Source organism: Sarcophilus harrisii, chromosome 3, assembly GCF_902635505.1.
Source record: "Sarcophilus harrisii chromosome 3, mSarHar1.11, whole genome shotgun sequence".
NCBI lineage: Eukaryota > Metazoa > Chordata > Mammalia > Dasyuromorphia > Dasyuridae > Sarcophilus > Sarcophilus harrisii.
Genome location: NC_045428.1, coordinates 240,699,973 through 240,717,429, shown reverse-complemented (window position 1 = coordinate 240,717,429; position 17,457 = coordinate 240,699,973). Strand labels below are relative to the sequence as shown.

The 17,457-nt window shown below is 35.6% G+C and overlaps 1 protein-coding gene across 5 annotated transcripts in view; it reads right to left on the bottom strand.

Annotated features, from left to right (window-relative positions):
- TIAM1 (TIAM Rac1 associated GEF 1) overlaps nucleotides 1-11,287 on the bottom strand; it is a 271,388-nt gene extending 260,101 nt beyond the window's left edge. For 3 of the 5 annotated variants that reach the window (XM_031959296.1, XM_031959299.1, XM_031959297.1), the window contains exon 1: nucleotides 11,010-11,286. The gene's annotated coding sequence lies outside the window, so the exon portion shown is untranslated. Of the gene's footprint in view, nucleotides 1-11,009 lie in introns of all 5 variants that reach the window. The other 2 variants (XM_031959302.1, XM_031959303.1) reach the window with 2 other exon arrangements.
- Between the last annotated feature and the right edge of the window lie 6,170 nt (nucleotides 11,288-17,457).

Below are 17,457 nucleotides of genomic sequence, written 5' to 3'. Positions count from 1 at the left end.
TTTATTGCATTTTATGATCCTCCAGAGTTTCATTGCATTCTAATCCCAAACTTGAATCACTCAACTAGCTAAACTAGACTCATCCTAATTCTATTGGTGTTCATCAGCAGAAGTTGTCTTTAGTAACTTTGAGGTTAAATTCATTGTTAATGTAGGATAAGAGTGATGTGAAAGAAAGGGAGCCTCAAGTGATTGGATGGCCAGATACAGGATCCTGGTATTCTGTGCCCATGATGCTGTCCAAGGTAAAGAGGAATCTCCCATTTTATTCTCTATGGAGTTTGTCAAAGAAATATTTTGTTTTGCTTTTTAATAAAACAGCAACATTAAATACCACTGAAAAGCTCACTCACTTAACATAAGGAAAACAAAGATAAATCATGCTCGTATATTGACTAACTCATGTGAGAGGTGAATACCACACACACAATTTTTAAGGATGCTTGAAGGCAAAAAAGCAACTTTTGGAGCTAGTACTAATAAAGATATATATATGGCAATGCCAAAGGGTAGAAGGACTGATAAATGGGAAGTCTGATATCTCATCCAGAAGCTTCAAAGGATAACATATTGAACCCTGTTAAGATTGGGACTGTAAAGAAAAATCAGAAACAAAAGTGAAGATAGGGTTTAGGAATGAGCACAAATGGGAAAAAAGTTTCCATCTTATGCTGACATAAAACTCCCTAAGAAATAACCTCCCTTGGAGCCTGAAAGGAACACCAAGAAAATTAGGGAATAGCAGAAAAAGTTTAAACAGCAAACTAATGAATTCCTAGAACAAAGGTTCTCAGAGTCACACGACCAACAAGACTGAGATGCATTTTCCCAATCCTCATCACCTATCAAATCTCTCCAAAACAAGAATTATATACAAGAGAAAAGTGATTTCAACTCTCTTCATGATCTATGAAACCAAGAACTCTAATGACAATCTGATAACTAACAGCAGAGAATGATAATCCTGAATGCACTCACTCAGCACCCTTTCCCCACCACTCATCAGCACTATACAAGCTGAGGCATGGGCTTGCAACAGGATTCAATTCTGGTACCCTCTCCTTCCAATGCCATAGAAAACCAAAAGGCAGATATTTGGTCTGGCTGGCATATGAGTTCAGTAATACTCTATGTTTTGACCAAGCTTTGCCAGAGAACTGAAAAAGAGGGAATTGGGCAGGGCAAGTGTATGTAGATGTGTTGCACTTCACTAAGCCCGAGAGGAACAGACCAGCATCCAATTGGGGCCAGTCCTGTCCATCTCAACTCCCAAGAAGTCACTCTGCAACTTAGAAGGAAGCTAAAAATGACTTAGATTCAACTTCCGGGGAAACTACCATCAAAAGGAAAGGAATTAGAAAGTGAACAACAGAGTATAAGAAAATAAAAACCTGAAAAGATTTCAGGAGGAAGAAAATTCAGTGAAAAAACAAAACAAAAAAAAAAGGAATAGAGAGACCTGCTAAAAGAATTCAGACAGATATGAATAAATAAGGTATATGGGATAAACTGAGTGAAGACCTCTCATGGGAATAGGGCCTGAGGACTTTGCAAAAATAAGTTGAACTATACCTAGAAAACTGTCTTAGATGAACATTGCCTCTCCAGTTCCTCCCCACCACTACCACTTCTTAATTAACATTTAAGTACTTCTTTTAAAGGAGAAGATGGCTTTGGGAATTCAGGTAACATAATACTCTCATCCAAGAATATCTGCTTGTATAGCAATTCTCTAAGGAAATTTAAATTAAGAGTTTGTTATTTAGTAATATTCTTTGGTTTCTGGGATAGACTTCCAAGTTTAGAGAGTAAGCCTGGGCTCTCCCAGGCAATGGGAGAAAAGGGGGTGGGTGAAGGGCTTCTGGTCTATTTAATCTTGTGTTTTGTAGTTTGTACTTTGCACTCACTCCTCTACTGACACCTTGTCTGCTAGGAGTTGCCCTTTCTCACAAGATTGTAATAAATGCCTTTTTTCTTTTTCTTACCTTGAAAGTCTCTGATTGTTTTTGTGGTTGCTATTGTCCTACACATAGAGCAAAAAAAAAAAAAAAAAAAAAAAGTGTGTGTATGTGTGTGTTTGTGCATGCACATGCATATATATATATACATACATACATTATATATATATATGAACCAACACCAAATGAAGCAGAGGTTCTCAAGAAAGCATAGAACTGCATCAGAATGTTCCTGAGTGCTTAAAAAAAAAGAAATAAGAATTGTGAAAGGCAAATTTATGACTTGCAAAGCAGAAATAATTGGCAAAATAGAAAAATCTGAATCCCCTATGATAAGCATCAAAGAAACAAATGAAAGAATACTAGACTGGAAATGCAAGTACACAGAAGGATAATCTGGAAGAAGAGAAGCAAAAAGCATTAACAATAAAAGAAAACAAGATTTCTACAAAAGCAAAATTGATCTTGAAGACAAAATGTATATTTAATTTAAGAGTTATTCATCACTCAGAAGAACATAACAAATTTTTAAAAATCTGAACCCCATAATGCAAGAAATAATAAAAGAAAACTACCCAGCACTTCTGAAAACAGAAAACAAGGTGTCAGTTGAAAGAATCCAAAGATCTCCTCCAGAAGGAAAAAAAAAAAAAAAAAAAGCTGTATACTGGCAAATTTCAATCCTGTAAAAGTTAAATTAAATAGTTTGTTCAATGTAAAAAAAAAAAATCATCAAGGAGAAATAAAATTAAATTCTTCAAATAAAAGGAAAGGAAATTTAAATAACACAAGACTGTACTACACCCATCAGAAACCAGGACTAGAATAATGTGGTCCAAATAATGGTCCAACAGAAAAGTAAATGCTCTAAATGTGAATGATTTAAACAATCCAAGAGAACAAAAAAATTTGAGTAAGAAAACAAAACCCCATGAACTGTTGCTTAGGAGACATATACCTCAAAACTAAAAATACATAGAACAAAACTGAAGAATTAGAAAAAAATTATGTTATGCATCAGATCACTCCAAAAGTCAGGAAGAATCAAGTTCAGTTTTAGACTCAGACACTGACCCTGTGCAAGTCATTTACTTAATTTCTTTGCTTCAGTTTTCTTAATTGTTAAATGAAGATCATTAACCCCCTACTTCACAAGGTTATAGTAAGGAACAAGATAATTGAAAAAATCAGCTAGTACAATGCCTGTCATATAGTAGACCCTATATAAATGTTTATTCTCCTCCCTCCCAATAAAGTTTTCTAAATAGAAAAGGAGCTCAATAATTTGGAAATATACCCAAAGGAGTATAAAACCATGCAAACCCTTTGATCCAGCAATATCTCTATTGGGTCCGTATCTCAAAAAGATCATAAAAAAGAGAAAAGGCCCTACATGTGCAAAAGTTTTTGTAGCAACCACTTTTGTAGTGGGGCAAAGAATTGAAAATTAAGTGAATGCCCATTAGCTGGGGAATGGCAGAATAAATTATGATATATGAATGTAATGGAACATTATTGTTCTATAATTAATGATAAGCAGGTTGGTTTCATAAAAGCTGGAAAGACTTACATAAATTGATGCAAAGTGAAGTGAGCAGAAACAAGAGAACATCATACAAAGCACTAACATGATTATGTGATGATCATCTGTGATGGACTTGGCTCTTTTCAACAATGAAATGATTCAAGACAAAGTCAAAGGTTAACAATGAAGGGGAAATAACTGCTAAAGTCTTCCATTAAGAAGAGAGCCTATGGGACTGAAATAACAAAAGAAAGGGAAATCATATTTTAGTGGTAGCAAGGGGTATTTCTGATGAATGCTTCCACGAGATAAGGGAAATGGGGACTATATGATGAGTATAATCGGCAAGGATTTGTCTTTAGATTACTCATCCTGCCTCATGTGAGGGGAATCACAGCAACTAAGGCAAATAGCATCCAGGAGAGTGGAAAGGTAGAGAATGAAGGAAAAAGATTTCATAACAAATGGAGGGGAATGACCAGAGGGCAAGTGAAGGCTAATAATGAATTGCATAATCAGGGAATAAAGGAAAATTCCAACTTTGGGGCAACATTCCATCTATCACCTGCAGGAATTGGTATTTCTAAGAGTAAGGCACAACAGAAAAAAGCAGCTGGAAACAAGACCTACAGGGCAATAACAATACACCAACTGTTTAAAAGGAACACAAAATACATACCTCAGAAGCTTTAATAATATGAGGAATTAAGAAACTAAAAGACTAAATAAGCATCAAGGCCATAAATCAAAGAATAAAAATGTAGAAAAGACAGAAAGTGAAGACAACCAATGAAAATGAGATTGATGAGGTTAAAAAAATCTTTTTTTTAGAAAAAGGAAAAGAAAATGAAATTTTAATTTAAATACCATGAAAATGAATTGAAGGGGAAAAGAAAGATTATTTCACTTGAAAACCTCTTTTCTTAAAGTGTAGAATGGAATGGAATAAATGGAAGAAGAAGGAAGTAATGAGCAAAACTAGTAAAGAACAAAACTCTAAAACTAAGGAAAGAAGTAGCAAATTAAGGGCGGCGGGGGGAGGTGCCTTCAAGGTGAGGAAAAGAAAATTGGTTGGAATAGCAACTTAAACTAGATTAAAATAATTGAAGACATGGTGTTTACAGAGGAAGAAGAAAAAATGCTAATTCAGTATAAAAAAAGTAGAGACAAATAGAGGAAAATATTAACTTAACGCTCATAATTTTAAAAGTGAATGCTTTAAATGTGAATGATTTAAACAATCCAAAAGAATAAAAAATATTGGGTAAGAAAACAAAACTCCATGAACTGTTACTTAGGAGATATACACAACTCAAAACTAAAAACATATAGAGCAAAAGAAAAAAAAATTGCTATACATCTGGTCACTTCAAAAAAGCAGGAATTAAAATCATGATACTAGATAAAACAAAAACACACATTCATAACATAAAAACAGGATAAACAAGGTAACTACGTTGTTCTACATACACAACAAACTAATATCAATATGAAACTCAATGTTTGATGAACCAGAAAATATAAATTTGTGAAAGTAGATAAAAACTACAGGAAAAATTAGAAAGAAGTCTAAAGTATTAGTTTTGGCCCAATATCTTACAATGCATTCCACAATACATTCAGAATGGATACATGATGTATATATTCAGAATCATAACATAAAAAACTAGAAAAGAAACATTATATTCTTTTTTTCAGTTATGGAGAGTAGTAATTTCCTTATTTTCTTAACCAAACAAGAGAGAGAGGTAATTACAGAAGATAAAATAGACAACTTTTATTATATTAAATTGAAAAGCTTCTGGATAAACAAAATTAATGGAGCCAGGTTAAAAAAGGAAACAGTGGAATGGGGAAAGGAGGGAAATCTTTTTATCAAATTTCTTTGAAAATAGTTTGCTATTTAAGCTACATAAATAATTAAGAGATGTATTATGTATTTACATATATGTAAGTATATAAATTCATGAAGCAAATATACACAAGTGTGCATATTTATGTGGATTATGTATATGTGTGCATATTGCATCTAGATGATACAGTGAATAGAGTGCTAGGTATAGAGACAGTAAGAATGGAGTTCAAATTTAGCCTCTGTCACTTCTTTAGCTATGTCACCCTAAAACAGAGGTCTTTTTACCTCTGTTTGCCTCATTTTTTCCAACTGTAAAAATGGAGAAAATAATAGCACCTACTTCCCAGAGTTGTGAAGAATAAATGAGATAATATGTGTAAAGTGCCAAGTATATAAGAGGTGCTATATAAATGCCAACTATTATTATGACCAAAAGTGATTCCCAATATCAACTGTTCTCAAAAGAACTGCAGACTACTAACAACTACACAAAAGAATGCTCCAACTCAGTAAGAATCAGTGTAATGCAAATCAAAACAACCTTGAGGTTTCATCTCACACTTAGCAGATTGGCAAAGTTGATAAAAGATAAGAATAATCAAACTTGAAGGGATTGTGGAAAGACTGACTTACCAGTACTCTTTTGGTAGAAATGGGAATCAGTATAACCATTTAGGAAAGCAATTTGGAAACAGGGAGGGGAGAAGAAAGATGACTAAACTATTCATACCTTTCAAATCAGAGATCCCATTTCTAGTCTTCTACTCACTCCTCAAAAAAATCACTAATATAAGAACAAAGTTGCCATGAATACAAAAACATTTATAGCAGCAATTTTTGTAACAGCAAAGAACTGAAACAACATAGATGACTACAGATTCAATAATAGCTAATAAACTGTGTTACATGAATGTAATAGGATATTTTTAACTATATGAAATAACAAACATGATGACTACTAAGAAGAAACAAAAGATCAACATGAATTGATGAAGATCAAAGTAAGCAGAACCAAGAAAACAATAAAGTGCAATGTAAACAGAACCAGCACCACCACCCTACCAAAAAAACAAAAGTGAATGTTGTGAAATTATAAAGAATGCACACACCTTGAAAAAAGAGATATGAAAAAATCTATCACACATAATACGAATTCCTGTTCTAGATCTTATAAATGTTTTAAGGAAATCCTCTAGACAAGAATTTTACACCAACCTTAGAGGAAAGCAATAACAGAGAGAATGTAGGAATGGAGAGGGAAAAAAATCCTCAACTACATATCCTTTTACACTGAAACTCCATTTTATTCAAAAGACATTCTGTTCCTTGTTATCCATTTGTCTGGCTGTGCAACTTATTAATTAAATTTTTAAAAACACCCATTTTTTAAAGACTCCTTACTCCCAAAGATCATAATGTCAATCTATACTATCATAACAATGAAAGAAGAAATGAGACCCTGAAATTTGAAATAAAAAAAAAAAAAAGACAATGAAGACTCTATCACACTAAGATATTTCAAATCTAATATTCTGCTCCTACATAAGTTTGGGGGTTTGTATAGGGACAATTATACCAATATAAAAATCTTAGATTATATAGTTTAAATCTTTAAAATGAAATAACATTTCAGTTGCAAGAGGCTAAATAACTACACAAAGTAGAGCTAGGATTAACCCCCTTTCAAAGGCCTACATTCCACACTTTTTCAAGTCTTATACTACACAATTATTATTATTACTCCAAGGATGTGAAATTTTGTCCTTTGACAAACAAGCATCAGAACCCCTCTGTAATTTAATATATAGTGTTCAGGAATTGTAATGGCTTAAAAAATTCATTGCCCTCTAGCCAACCTTTTCAAACCCACATAGACTTTTTCTTAGCAGAAAAACAATATACTTAAAGCCTTTCAGATTTGATAGTTTCTAACAGAGCTGTTCTATAACTTGACTAGCAAACTCAGTTATCCATGCCCCTAAATTAGAGATCTTTAATGGAGGCATTATTAAAACTCTAAAACTAAAATTACTTTTTTTCCTTTCCCAGTAGCTCTTCTCCTACTTTGTCACAATCCCACTGATCTAGTATCATTATTGACAAAACAGCAATATGGGTTTTAGATGTAGTCTGTTCTTAACAGTACCATTCCTTAACCACTCATATACTACTCCAGGACTAACCCCATGTAGTTGGAAGCTCACTCATCTAGGAATCCCAACACCTAAATTCCAGCCTTAGTTCTATTACTAAATAGAAATGTGGATAAATGACTTGATCTATCCTGATCACAGTTCCTCTCCATAAAAATGAAAAAGATGGAAAGTTACTTTCCCACTCTAACAATTTATAAATTTACTTTAAACAAAAAATTGACAGGTACTTAAGAATAGGTTATCGTGCTAAGAGTACTGTACTGAATTTTGCTTAGCCTATTCCATCCCACTTAGAAATCTGTATCTAGAATGAAAAAAAGCAGTAGGAAAAATGAGTCAGGAGTAAAATGTAATAGACAGGGAATAAGACTTGGACTCAGGAATATGAGCCCAAATCCCACCTCTGACACCTTGTGGCTGTGTTACTTTAGCCAAGTCACAATCTTTTTATGCCTCAGTTTCCTTATCTGTAAAATAAATGTGTTAGATTCAATAACCTCTACCATCCCTCTCAGCTCTAAATCTACTATCATGTTTCAGGATTTTCTGATCATACTGTGATCATGTTATTTGAGATAGGAAAGGAGAAAGATCAAAGCAGTTTTAACATTCTTATTTCAAAAGGAATGGGGAAATGGGGTAATCCTGAAAAAATAAAAAGTCTCTCCACATTCCCTTTAGATGAACATTAAAGTGCAATTAAATGTGAACTAACAACATCTCCTAATCATATACTTCCCTTTAAATCTTGCTCTCAAACTTCATCCCCAAATAAAAACTGGCACTCAATAACTATACATAGCAGAGAATTTCCCAAGTATGGTCTGAAAAGTCTCAGAATTGTTTCTGGGTGCTAAAAGTGATTGACTTCACCATCATTAGCACTAAAATTTTAAAAATAATAATTATTAGCTTTACAGTCACAGGTAGCACAACAAGTCAAAGACAGAAATAATCAGTCTACTCTAAGATGCTAAGACAAAATGATATTAATGAGTATTTTGAGGATACTTTCTTAAAGAAGAACAACCAGGCTAGAGAGATTTTTTTCACTGGAAAAGGTCATAAAGGTTAGTTTAAAAGGAAATTTCATGTATCACAGTTATTATTATGCTTCCACAAAGCAAAGAAATGTTGAAAAAGCAATGACTATACTTGAAAAATCCTAGGGAATGAGCAAAAATAATCAGAGACAATAGAAATAATTATTAAAATCAAGAAGAATTGGAATAAGAGAGAAGACCTCTAACCCACCCTTTTGTGGAGGTGAGAGATTCACAGGTATTATACTGCACATGTTTTCAGACTTTTTCAACAATCAGTTGTGCTGATTTTCTTTTTCTTTAAAAAATACTGTTTGTTATATGTCTCTCTGGGAAAGAGGGATTTTGAGGATAACTATGATAATGTAAAAAAAACAGAAGATATCAATAAAAACATTAAATCTTGGATTGAACTACGTGGCCTCTGATGTTCTTCCAGTTCTAAATAAAGGATCCTATAATATAGAAGAGGCAATCATTCAAACTATCCGAACGACCTGTACTTGTGGTAGAGAATTGTTGGTTGATTTTTGATGGAGGTGGAGTGTTATATCAGTTTAAGCTTAAAGAGCAGTCCAACTCAAGCTTTATTTTTTTCCATTCATCTCTTTCTAACTTATTCACTAAGTGGCTCTCATTTATTTAGCATCTTTTGGTAAACTGTTTCTCTTCTCAAAGATAACTGCATAACCCTATAGCTGTTTATCCTTCATATCATGTTTATGGTTTGTGTATACATATATGTATGTGTGTGTGTGTGTGTGTGTATATATATATATATATGTTAGCATTTGTCATCTTGCCCACACAGCAACTACACAGGATGAAGTAGTTGGAAGGGTCTACATCTTCAATATGCCAAACAACTTTCTCTGATATCAAGTACAGCACAGCAAACTAAAGGCTAAGGCTAACTGAAATACAAACCAGAAAAAGAAATACTACATTTGTGGGCATGCATGTAATATTAAACACCTAAGCATAAGCCCAAACAGAACATGAGATGTTAAAGGCAAAAAATACCACAGAGCCATTTAAAGGGGGGGATGGTTTAGAAACAATCCCTTAACACTCAAGGTATGGGGGGGGGGGGGGAGAAGGGAGAAGGAAAGGACATGGTAAAGTCAGCGCTGATAGATTACATCAAAATCTCAGCTTTGATGCCTGCCTCTCTCCTCCCCCAAGCTTTTCAGCATGGTGGGCCCTCTGTTGTTGAAATCTGCACTGCTGAATCCCATAGTTCTAGTCAATCAGTGTCCCCTGTACTCCAGTGAAGAAGATGCACAGACATCACAGCTTATTAGAAGCACTGCTCATCAAACCACAAACACAAGCCAGTATGTAAGGGGAAAGGGCATTAAGGAATACATTGCACTGCATCATCATCTCTGAAAAAGAGCCCGAGGAAAGTCACCTGACAGTCTATAAGGCATCGCCCACCCATTTACCAACCACTCAAAAGGAAAGAGTCAAGCAGATTCCAGGAGTAGCAAGCTCTCACCCAATGATGAAGTCTGTAAACAAAAGCAGGCCCAGCTCAGATGAAAAGTGGCATACAGGGAATAAAGGGACAATATGGGGGGAGTTTGGCAGGGAAGAAAAGCCAGAATTGTAAAAACCGTAATTGCAAACATCCTGCTACACAACACAGAGGGCGCCCAGCGCACTGCACTCTTTAAGTGTCCAGCGCCTTGGAAGCCAGAGCCCCTGATGACAACTCATTGTCTCGGGCTTCAGTTCAGAAGAGCCCAGGAGATCAGGCGAGATAGAAGCACTGTAAATCCTCATTCACGAGCTCCTTTCTCTAACTAACCCATCACCAGACGGATAGGATTTCACTCTTCCTTCCCTCGGCGGCCAAACTTACCAGCTAAAACCCATTGTGAAAATTATTTATTAGCAAGACGCAAGGAAGGGGCATCATGCCTGTGCACCGCAGGGAAATGGAGATAAGGGGCCGGGGAAGACTGCCTCTTCTAAAACGCACGGCCTGGGGTCCTTAAGTCGGCCAGAGATTTCCACTCTGCACACACAGATACCCGTCCTCTCAAAGTCAGATTACAATGACGGATGAGCACTGACTGACAATGTAGCCCTCTCTGCCAAGCGGCTGCATCAATGTCTTGTCCCAACACCAAGACTCTCATTCGCCTCTGCTTTTGCAGAATCTCCACTCTTCTTTTTTTCTCCTTCTCGCAGTTTGCAAAGCCATTCATATTAACTCTGATTTCATCTCTTTTTCTCCCCGCCTCACACTTACTTACACACACACACACACACACACACACTCCTCTAGTAGAAATAAGAAAACAAAACCGAGTAAAATCTAAACGACCGAGAGCTGAGATCTGAAAAGGAAAAAACCTCGTTGGATGCTGAAAATGAGATCATACGAACAATCACAGCATTCCTTCTATTTTTCTTCTTTGCCTTTCCAGAGTCGCGTGCTCCACATCGCCCGCCAGCACTCACCTGCAATTCTCCTGGCCTGTATGTATCTTTGCAAAGGGAGCTAGAGACAATAAGGAGGACCCGCACGCTGGGCACGCCAAGGAGCCAGGCTAGAGCCACCGCACGATGGCTGTTACCTACGTAGCCAAGCTAGAAGTAGAACAGCTGCGGCGCTACACGCTACACGTAGGGGCTGCGGACCCCAGCTCAGGTTCGCCCAATCCGAGGGGCTGTGTAGTTACCGCAGGCGGCCCAAGGGGCGGGGATGGAGGACGCCGCGCAAAATCGCCCTACGGTTGGAGAAATGGGCGATCGCTCTGCCTCAGTCCGGCCAATCCGGTTTAGCAGATGGAGTAGCGGGGCGTTCAGAGTTGGGATATTGTACGACTACCCCGCGCACGTTGGTAACGAGGCTTTTATTCTAGGCCTGGGCTTAAGTTGCAGGGACCCAGGGGCTGCTTGAAAAAAACCGCCTGCTCCTCGTTTCTCCCTCCGAACTACCTGAGCGGGACTTTAGGAGTAGAGGAAAGAGAAGGCAGTCGGGAGAAGGGCCGAGGGAACAAAAGCAACACCCAGCCCGTGCCATAGGTCGACCAGACTGCTTGTTTAGGTGCCTAGGTAGAGGGAGCCAATGGATTTTAGCAAAAAACCTCTAGTTGGCGCGGGCGGGGCTCGTGAAAAGTCGGATTGGCTGCTGTAAGTGTATGAAGCAGAATTTGAACGGAGATCTTAGCTCCAAGCTCACCGAACACTACTCTGCCGCCACGCCTCCATTCCCACCCCCCACCCCGAAAGTATTCCACTTCCTTTTCTCCCACCTGGGGCCGATGGGTTAAGAGCCTGGAAAAGGGGTGGGGAAAGCAGTGAGAAAACTTACAGCGTTGTACTCGGTATAACTGTGCAGGAGAAAATGGGAGGAGGGGAATGGTATGGAATCAAGGGTATGTAGAGAAAGAAAGGCTCTCTTTGTCTAGGAGGAGGGCCTGGGGTAAAGTAGAGAAGAATGAGAGGTTGTAACTGCATAAGGCATCAACGTTGTACAGAAGGCTTCCCTGCTTATAGCCCAAACTTGCCCCTGCTTCTGAACGTGCTCAGTCCTGTTGAGAAATTGCAATATTAAACTTCACTTCTACCAATTTTCGCAGCTTCGTGTCATGTGGTCGCTGCATGACGTACCAGAGCCAATGAGAGTTCTACTGTCGAACTACATTATTAACTATTAGTAAAGTTTCATTTATATTTATATATATATATGTTTTAAAAATCAATAGAAATATTTTCCTACCTCTATGGATAATATCATATATTCATATGTGTGTGTTTTATATGATATATGTTGTATGTATTTATAGGTAGATAAATATACACATTTTGGAAATCATTACTTTATAGAAAAGGGAAAACGTGGACAAAATTATATGGCTTGATTAAGCGTGGTATGTGGTGAGATCTGCTACGGTGGTGAGAACATCCATTCTGAAGAGATAATAAGAGACGTTTTCTTCTTCAAAAAGCCTCTAAGGCAAGTGATGCTTAGAGCTGTTACCAGCAAATCTGAGAAACAGGCCTTAATAGAAGAGGATACAAAATACAAAGAGGGAATGAAAGTAACATAAGTTTCCAGGAAATGGGAAATACAAAGACCAACTTAAGATACTTCCAATTATGACCTAGATATGACCAAGGTCCAATTAATTATATTTAACCGACTGAAATTGATGTAAACCTCTTTATAGAAGATTGTACAATATTAGCCCCTCCTAGCATATTTCTTGGTGCAAACTGTCACTGACTAGAGACTTAGACAATCTCATTGCCTATCCTCATAAAAATGAGGAATAATATACTAGGTCTCATCTTGTAAGTTTTCTACACCTATAAATAAATGGTTATAATAATAGTGAGAGGAAGGATAACCTAATAAAGAATCTACCTTGGAGTCAGGAAGACCAAGATTCAAGTTCTACCTTTGCCACATACTTCCTTTTGATCACAGGAAAGTCATTTAACATATCAGCATCCTAAATAACTCTCAGTGACTATAAATTACAAACAATTGCTGATGAACATTTGTAGAGAGAGTTTATAAACTAGGACTTCATACACTGGGAGTTCTTATACTAATAAACTCAGGTCTAGACAAAAAAAAGATAAAATCATAATAACACATTTACATAGCCCTTTAAAAAGGTTAAGGAAGCACTTTACATAGATAAATAATGTGAGAATAAAAAGGACATGTATAAATGACTCCATTTTACAGATAAGGAAACAGAGCTCTAAGCTCTAGCTAAACAAATGTCTGAGGCAGAATTAGAATCTCCATCTCAACTCCCAATTTCTAAACTAGTAATTCTTAGGGCAAATAACTATAAAATGCTTTCTTTTTTTCATTTTTCTGAACTACAACTTATATATGCAGTACTCAGAATCTTTGGCAAAGGATTTAAGTTTTTGAATTTAAAAAAAAATGTTTTACTATATGGAAGTCCATTAGAGACAATAGAAGGTTTTTTTTTTTTTTTCCAATGGTGCTTATGAGTGTAGGTTTAGATTTTTACTACATACCTTCATGTTTCTCAATATTCACTGTGCCAGAAGGTATGAGTTGTCAATCTTCTAACATCAGCAAATTTTCTCAAAATGTACCGACTATACCTCACAAGTTTTCCAATCACCTGCAATTGCTGGCCTCTTTTCAGGCAATTACCTTTATTTCTAGGGGAGCCTCAGGAGGTCTTTGAAGCATTCCATCGGATTACCTAATGTACCTTCTTTTAGGTACTTGAATTAGAATATCCTCCTCTAGCTCGCTCTTGTGTTTAATCATTTCCACAGTTACATACCTACTTATGTTCAAGTCGCTGTGTACTATTGTTTGCTCAGCTATTTGTTTCTTCAGTATCATGGTAAATAGAGCACTGCATTTAGGGGCAAAAGACTAGATTTTGAGTTCCAGCTCTGCCACTTATTAGCTGTTTGACTGTAGAAAAATCACTTCCCCTCTCTGAATCTCAGTGTCCTCACTCATAAAAATTATAAGGTAATTATCCTGAATGATCTAAAAGGACCCCTCAGCTCTATCCAGCAGTCTCTGATTCCTGACAAACCTTTGCCATTCTATGCATTTTCTGCCCAGCTGTAACTGACTTCCGAAGATCCTGATAATTCAATTCAACAGATATTTAAGTGCCTAACAATATGTTATTCAAGGTGTTAGGGATACACAAGACAACACATAACCTTTGCGTTTATGGAAGAGGGCTTTAAGATTATTGAAGTAGGTAATACAAACATAAATCATGTTTTATAGAGGAGAAAACTGAGGTCCAGAGGTGTGAAATAACTTGGCCAAATTACATATCTAGTAAGTATTCAGAACTAAGATTTGAATGCATGCCTTATTGAATCCAAGGCTGGCATTTTAAAATTTATTTATTTTTTTAATAGTATTTTATTTTTCCAAATATATATAAAGATAGTCTTCAACATACATTTTTGTAAAACTTGGTGTCCTAATTTTTTTTCCTCTTCCTTCCCTCCCTCTTCCCCGAGAGAACAAGCAATCTTATATAGTTAAATATGTGCAATCCTTTTAAACATATTTCCATATTTGTCCATGTTGTGCAAGAAAAATTAGACCAAAAGGAAAAAAAAAACAGGAGGGAAAAAAAAAACAAGGAAAAAAAGGTGGGGACCATGAAAGAGAAAAAAGAAAACAAATCAAAAGGTGAAAATGCTATTCTTCAATCCATACTCAGTATGCATAGTTATTTCTCTATATATTATTGGCATAAATTTACTTGTTTACAAATATTTTGTTGATTTTTTTCCCCTCTCTCTTTTTTTTAGTTACTGTCATTTTTCAATGATCTTCCCTCCCACAATCCCAAAAGAACATTTTCTTTGCCAGAAGTAGTCAAGCAAAGAATATCACACTTCTGGTCATGCCTGAAAACCTATTTTTCATATAATGCCTACTATCCACCAATAGATAAGAAACATGTTTCACCATCAAGTCCATGATTAGTCAGAGTGGTGCATTAATTGATACAATAAAGTCTTTTAGTATTGTTTTTCTTTGTATTACTGTATTCAATTGTTTTTTCTGCTTTACTTTGCTCTATATAAGTTCTTAAGGTTCTTCCCAAGTTTTTCTGTTTCATATTCATGACTTGTTATGGTGCAAGACTATGACACTCATATACCAAAGGTTTTTCACCTAAGCCCCATTTGATTAGCAGTTACTTCTCCAATTATCTGATATTGCAAAAAGTATTATTATATATACATACATGATTTAATCTATATCAGATTGCTTACTGTCTTGGGGGAAGGAGGGAGAAAATTTGGAAACAAAGTCTTAGAAAAATGAATCTTGAAAACTATTTTTACAAGTATTTGGAAAAACAAGATACTATTGAGAAATAAATATATATGTGAATATATACATTAATGGCTATGTGTAGGAACTTTCTCTCTGTCTTTATCTCCTTGGGGAGAATATGCCTAGTATATGTGGGTTAAAGTGTATGTGCTAAAAAAATTTCCAAAAAGTTTTCCAGACCAATTAATATTTCTACCAACAGTACAACTCCTAGAATGCATAAATGAGATTTTTTTTCATAAATAAAACATCAATAAGTACTGATCCTGTGGGGATTAAAATTATGCCACTTAGAAGAAGAGAGACTGAATCAGAGGTCTGAGCTAATGGTACTTTATTAAAGGGTTCATGATTCCCTCTAATAAAGTGGACTTTAGATTTTCCTCATGATCTGAAATGCCTCCTCCTTCCCCAGACCTATTTTTATACAGCTAGATATGCAGTCATTCTGGAACCACTATACCAAATACAGAATTATTCCACTGATTGACAGGTGATCCATAAGCTGAAATAAGCAATATGTCAGCAGTGTTACAAGTTAAGTGAAGCAAGAGATATCTTCATATAAAATGGACAGGCTACTTAATTTGGGCAGGAAGAAATGGTACAAGCTGTCACAGTAAGTGATCTAAGTGGTTGTAAGGTGGTCATGTGCTCATATTGGACAAATGATTGGTCCAGAATTACAAAAAAAATTTGGGGAGACTTTCCATGTAGTTGTAATCTCAGCCACTAGTCTTGATCACAATGATAAGGCAAAACAAGACTTTTGCTAATTTCCCATAGTTAGGCAAGTGAACTTAGAATCTGCAGTTCACAACTCTATAGATTATATACAGAACTTTGATATGATTGTAACAATTTGATTAATACTGATTGGAATACAGTAAGGGTTCAAAATGAATTTATTTCTTTCACTCCCCCTTTTAAATCCTAATGGTTACCCCTTGGGAGTGGTTCCTAGAGTGGGTATATTTCTCCACAAGCTGCATGATAGAGGATAATGTCTTGCTGCAAAATATCACAAGTAGTTGTGCATCGACTAGGTACCAGATTCCTGGGGCCATATGGAATAGCTATACTTTGAAATCATGCCTTTTTACAGCCTTTCCACAAAAAATTTGATTCTGTGAGTAAGTCCTGTTTCTGCTTTCAAAAGGACTATCAAAGTTGTTGAGGGTTTTTAATAAAGTTGTGTTTGCACAAATTGTTCTCCTCACTTCACTCTATGTCACTTTATAGAAGTCTTCCCAATTTCCTCTAAAATTATTCTTTTTTTTTTCATTTCTTGTGGCACAGTAATATTCCATTAAATTCTACTATCTGTTCAGCCATTTGCTAATAGATGGTTACCCTATAGGTTTCCACTTTTTTGTTTTGTTTTGTTTTATTACTATAAAACTTAAAAATTACTATTTGTTTTATTATTATAGAACTACTGTAAATATTGGCCCTTTTTCTCTTTCTTTTCCTTTTTAATATATAAAACCAATAGTAGTTATATTGCTGAGTTAAAGGATATTTATGTACATTCTAGTTACATTTTGGACATATCTCCAAATTACTTTTCAAAATAGCTAGAACAATTCATAACTCTACCAATGGTGCATTAGAGTTCCGGTTTTTCTACAGCCCATCCAACATTTGTCATTTCCCACTTTTATCATCTTTGCCAATCTGTTAGGTATTAAGCAGAACCTCAGGATTGCTTTAATATCCATTTCACTGATTAAAAGTGGTTTAGGTCATTTTCTTTAATATGGCTATGAATAACTTGGATGCCTTCCTTTTAAAATTGACTTTATAGCCTTCGACCATTTATTCAATTACAGAATGGCTCTTAGTCTTATGAATTCCAATCAATTCATTACATATTTTCAATAAGGAATCTTTATCACAGGAACTTGTAAAGATTTTTTTTTTTTTGGCCACACATTCTTCTTTTGGTTTTGCTTATGCAAAAACCTTTTAAATTTTATATGATTGAAATTATCAGTTTTATCTTCTGTGATCCTTTTTTTGACCATGAAGTTTTATACTATCCATAGAGAAGAAAGATAATCTCATCCTTGTTTTCTTAAT